The sequence below is a fragment of the Canis lupus genome, chromosome 10 (assembly GCF_003254725.2).
Source record: "Canis lupus dingo isolate Sandy chromosome 10, ASM325472v2, whole genome shotgun sequence".
In the NCBI taxonomy this organism is placed as follows: Eukaryota; Metazoa; Chordata; class Mammalia; order Carnivora; family Canidae; genus Canis; species Canis lupus.
In genome coordinates, this window is record NC_064252.1 from 10482239 (window position 1) to 10488321 (window position 6083).

At 39.7% G+C, this 6083-nt stretch overlaps 1 long non-coding RNA gene across 1 annotated transcript; it reads left to right on the plus strand.

Moving 5' to 3' along the window:
- Nucleotides 1–388: 388 nt before the first annotated feature.
- LOC112677808 (uncharacterized) lies at nt 389–3649 on the plus strand. The gene is made up of 4 exons (XR_003147198.3): nt 389–593; nt 1775–1864; nt 2565–2718; nt 3416–3649. It is a non-coding gene; the product is annotated as an uncharacterized LOC112677808 (long non-coding RNA).
- Nucleotides 3650–6083: the final 2434 nt, after the last annotated feature.

The window sequence follows — 6083 nt, forward strand, 5'->3', positions numbered from 1 at the left end:
TGTAAAACAGAATAAAATCTTGCCATTTGCAACAGCATGAATAAAGTTAAAGAGTAAAATGCTAAGCAAAATAAATCACTCAGAGAAAGACAAATATCATATGATTTCACTCATACGTGGAGTTTAAGAGACAACAAAATAGCAAAGGAAACAAAAGAGAGAGAGAGACAAACCAAGAAACAGACTTTTATCTACAGAGAACACACTGATGGTTATCAGTGATGGGAGGTGGGTGAGGAGATGGGTGAAATAGGTGATGGGGGGTTCAAGAGTATGAAAAAATATATAATAATAATAAAAAGCAAAGGTGATTAGTTTCTCTGCTGACAAAGCTTGTAGAAAATGAGAGACCCATGGGGAATTTTCCCCCAACTCCCAGCTAGCCTTGCTATTTCAATTACAGTAAAGGCACTTCTTCAACACATCCCCCATGGAATACTGACCATGACTCCACCGTGGCAACTCCCACTGTTGTAGTTGTTCATACCTCTGGCTCCCCACACTAGAATGTCAGGTCTCTGAAGGCAGGCACCATGCTTTTACTTTTATGTCTCCAGCACCAACCACATTGTTTGAACTACAGAGCATGTTTAGTAAGTATTTTGAGGGACACTTGGGTGGCTTAGTGGTTGAGCGTCTGCCTTTGGCTCAGATCATGATTCCGGGGTCCTAGGATTGAATCCCACCTCTGGCTCCCCACAGGGAGCCTGCTTCTCCCTCTGCCTGGTTTCTGCCTCTCTCTCTCTCTCTCTCTCTCTCTCTGTATCTCTCATGAATAAATAAATAAAATCTTTTTAAAAACTGCTTTACAGCATCTTAGTGACCACAAGGAATGTTGTTACTTTAGGTGGCAGAAATAATTCTATCCTAGAGTTAAGTGGCATCATCACTTTTGTCAAGGCAATGAGCTTTCACTACAGGCCTTCCACTGTCAGCTTGGGCTGAGCTACATGTGTTGCCTTCCCCCAGTCTTGTTGACTATTCTGACCCATGCCAGCAGGCAGGTCCAGCACCGCCTCATCCCAGGGCATCTTCTCGCTCTAGGGTGGCCATGCTTCTTAACGGGCACTCTCAGCTCTAGTCAAGAGCCCCCATAGATCCAAGGAAACTGGGTTCTCGCCATGGCAATTAGCCCCGTGTTCATGGCTCATTTTCACCGGGGCAGTAGCAGGTGGTCATTGGACTTTTGTGACCTTTCCTCAGCCCTTATGATCTCCTCAGCCTCTTGGTGATCTCCTGAAGCAGCTCTGCCCATACATCTTTCCTAGGGATCCTTTGCGAAACCCTGTTGAGTGTCCCAGCACTGTTTTCCCGAAACAAAGTGGCCAGTTTGTTTTGTAAGGATGTATCGATACTCATTTCATTCATTACTTACCCAATCCCAAAAATGATATGAAGCAGAAAATGTCAATGATGAACCATAAAAATAATAAAAACCTTTGGCGAGGGAAAAATCATCATAATTTGTTTAAACACTGACAAATATTGATACCAATGGTGAATGTGGAGACGGGGCATGAAAGGAATGACCAGAGGGAAATTACTGGTATATTTAATTTTTCAGATCACCATTGATTCTAAATGAATTATGATAGTACAGCTTTGTATAGAAAATTTGATTAAAGGCCTCATGGTAATAATAAACATCAAGCATTTCCCCACTTTTATAGATGAAGAAATTATCTCAGAGTAGTCAAATAATGTACCCGGACTCACAACAAAGGGATAGAGCTGGGGTTCTCTGACTTGGTGTTGATTGAATTTCCTGCCTCAGAGATTACTGAAGCACTGACAAGGTGCAGACCGGAAGCTCTAGAAATACATCCAAGTGGAGAAGCATGAGGAAGAACACAGATCCTGGCTGGTGAGGCATTTTTTGTGTATTTTAATAACAAATACAACAATAAAATACAAAATACAACATTTTAACAAATTGTTAAAATGTATTTTAACAACAATGCAACAAATACAACAATAACAAATACGACAATACAATTTTGTATCTCAAAACTGAATATAAGCCAAAGTGGCTCAATCATTAGTATGTTTGCTAACTTAATTTTTTAAAGAGAAAACAGTTCAGGTCTATTTTATTTTACAATTTATTTTAAAACTGTGCCAGTGATAAGAATCATCCAAATTCCAGTCATGGACAATTCGTGTCAGAGCATGAGCGCATCCAGAAAAAAATCTCCAGGAGATTCTTGCAACCCAGAAATATATTTCCTCTGAATGTTACCATGAACTAGAATTAAAGAGGAGCATTTTTTTAAAAAGAAATAGAAGAAACCTGAGTAAAACCCTGAGTTACATGATTTTTTTTTAACAAGATTCAATGGACTCCCTTATTTTGCAGTCGTGTTTGCCTATGTTAATAATCGAGTGTTATTTATGACAACATATAGGTAAATTGTTCTCAGAGGTGGGCTTATTACTGTACGTTAATTAAAAGTGATTTGCTCTTATTCTCACAGTTACTCTTTAGTCTTTTCCTGAAGATTTTCAAACACACACACACACACACACACACACACACATACAAATCTCACACACTCCTCTTCCAGGGAAGAAGTGTAAAAAACATTTTATCCTCATATCCCATCACTGAGAAGAGGATTGACATCCAGTCTTGCAGGTAAGAAGGATCCAAAGATGAGAAGGAAAAGCACCATGGTTCTCAATGGAAAATATGTGGTCAAGGTCCACCCATGCATAAAGGTAATGTCTATGGTTTTCATATATTTGGTTCCTCCCTGGGTTTTTCATTTGAGTGCTTTAAACTAAATAATAATAATAATAATAATAATAATAATAATAATAATATTACTCAAAAGCTCAATATCCAAAGAGAGATTCTAGTTAATTTAAATAGAGCCTCAAAAATAGAGGTTCCTCTGCTTCTATTTCTGATGGAATGTTGAGATTTGCATTCTCTTTTTCCATCTAACGGCTGCCTGGCATCAAAAAGTCAGAGTCCACTCTAGCACTGTTGCTAGATGTATTCTGATAATACCATTTACAAACCAACCAAAGCATAGAGTGTGTATGTGTTTGGGGGTTGGGGGTGTTATTTTGTTTCAGCAAGAGCCATCCTTCACCTGGTGTGAAGGGGCAATACTGGTTTCTGTTTCATAAGCGAGGAAAGTTATGATACTTGGACTTTCTGTATGGAGTTAGCCTTGATTATTCTCATCTGCCAAGCTAAGAAATTACCCCAAACTTAATTTGGCCCAATTGATAGGACCTTGCTTAAAATCATGAAGAAAATAGTTATAAATTTATTTTCTAATTATCAGAAAATATCTGAGAAGGAGAATTTACTCCAGAGACATAAGTGGCCTAATGGAATGATTAAAATTATAATTAAATAAAACTAAGTCATCCCAAGCCTACTTAGCTTTATAATTCCCTCCAGGTTTACTGTGGCATTTGAGAGAGGAGAGAAGAAGAAATCACTTTTTAGGATTTTCCAGTGTGAGGGAGCCTTCCAGACTTTCAGAAGAAATAAATCCCAGGATAGATGAGGCTGACATCGCATCCCTCCCTAGTCAGTCCTATTCTATCACCACTGGCTGTGTGCCAAGGAAATTGACCTTCTACTCTTCATCTTCAATTTTCTCATGTCCAAAACTTCTAGGACAATAACAACATACACCACAGGATTGTTATGAGAAATAAATAATACCATGTATAATAAGCACTATGGGTATATGTGGTTTTTAGCATCACTATTATTATAAGTAACATATCAAATGAGGGAGTAAAGAATATTCCAGAACACTTGAAGAAGAATATGATAGTAAATATGTTAAATTGGGTATTAACAGTAGAAGAGTTTCTGTGGAGAGTTGGAAGTTAAAATTGGAGAAGCCTCCATGTACTGAGAAGAGAGAATGGAAGTGAGGCCTCCAGCAGCTTCCTCTTTCTTCTATTAAGTGCAGACGCTAGATGAAAGATAGAAGTCTAGAGAGGAAAGGGGTTTCCAATTCCACGGGCCACATAACCCACTCTCTTGCATTAGAAAGTGACCCAATGTCTCTGACTGCATATCTTTTTGTTTTTATTTAAAAAGTCAATAGCTGGGGAACGTGAGTGGCTCAGTGGTTGAGCATCTGCCTTCAGCTCAGGTCGTGATCCTGGGGTCCTGGGATCGAGTCCCACATCAGGCTCCCCACAGGGAGTCTGCTTCTCCCTCTGCCTGTGTCTCTGCCTCTCTCTGTGGAATTCTCATGAATAAATAAATAAATTAAATCTTTAAAAAAGAAAAGTCAATAGCTACCACACCAACTAGGGTGGCTATAATCACAATGAGAGACAATACCAAGTGTTGGCAAAGATGCAGAGAAATCAGAGCCCTCATACAATGCTGTGGGAGTGTCAAATGGTGCAGCCTCTCCGCAAAAACAGTTTGAGAATTCCTCAAAAAGTTAAGCACAGAATTACCCAGGTATATACTCAAGAGAATCGAAAATAATGTATACACAGAAACTTACACATGCATGTTCACAGAGGCACTACTCAAAATGGCCCCAAAGTGGAAACAACCCAAATGTCCATCAACTAATGAATGGGAAAACAGAGTGTGGTACATCCAACCAATGGTATATTATTCATCCATAATACTTTCCCAAAAGATAATGAATTATTCACTTCAAAAATAGTTTGCTAAGTGAAAGAAACCAGGCACAAAAGGCCACATGTTGTGTGATTTAATTTCATGAAATGTTCAGAATAGGCAGATCCACAGAGACATAAAGAAGATCAGTGGTTGCTGGGGGCTGAAGGAGAAGTGGGGGAAGGGATTGGCCACTAATGAGGATGGGGTTTCTTTTTGAAGTTGACAACAGTGTTCTGGAATTAGATAGTCAGCTTTGTAACTATGTTAAAAACTAAATTGTGTACTTAAAAGACTGATTTTATGATATGGGAGTTAGATTTCAATAAAAAAGTTATCTGAAAGAAAAACCAATTGCTGATTTAACACATTATACCATATTACACTGAAAGTAAATGGGGGTGAAGTTTTACAAGACTTTAGTGAACCTGCATGAGTCACGTAACTCCTCTCTGCTTCTGCACTTTCCTCCTCTGGAGGAAGAAAGAAACAACACCTGCCGCCCACACTTGTGATAAGACTGGAGTATTTTTTTTTTTTTTGAGAAGCCTGTGTTTTCCAGCAAAAGGTGATATGCAAATACAAGGCAACACATACAGGCATCACTGAACCCTGGGTAGCTTTAAATAGAGTCACGATGTGGGAACTGAATCTCAAACATACGGGTAGGTATTCACTTCTCACAGCCAGAGAGTGGCCCATGTGATGTGTCTTGGTTCCACATGGGTCACTGATGAGAGCAAAGCCTGAGACACCCACTCCCCCATACACACATACACACACGTGCACACACATGTACACACGTGTATGCATTCATGCACACCCACACTCCTGCAAGCACACATGTGCACACACATGAAGACGCATACACACGTGTGCACACGCACACCCACAAACTGCTCTGAGAGTCAAGCTCTAAGTTATTATTCATCATGCTGTTCTGAATGTTGAAATGTTTTCAAAATAGATAATCTCGACAAAATGGTCAACTCTGATGACCCTTCTAGAAAATAACGCAGAACATTTTTCAACCGACCGGGAAAGAAAATGAAGCTTATGAGGTACCGTTCCGTTCGAATCACACTTTTGGTGCAATCAAAAGGATCTCAATCTTCTTCTTTCAGATTTAAGACATGAGGCAGAGAGAATAAGAAACTGCAATAAGGGAAGGGTAACTTATCCCATTCTAGATAGCAAACATTGTTAGCTTAACCTTCTACAAAACGGTCGAGCAGTCTGGGAAGAGCCATGCCTTGAATCACGAGTTCCAAACAGCCATCGCAGACCATGACTGCCTTTCCTTGATTCACTATAAAATAAACACATTTCTAACAAAAGAATCCCTCTGCTCCTTATTCCTGATTATACAAATGGGTCCAGGATTCACACAGTGTAAAGCCCAAGCAAGGAGACAGGACCACAGTCCATTGCCCCCACACCGCCCCTGTGCACCCCTGCCCCCTCACTG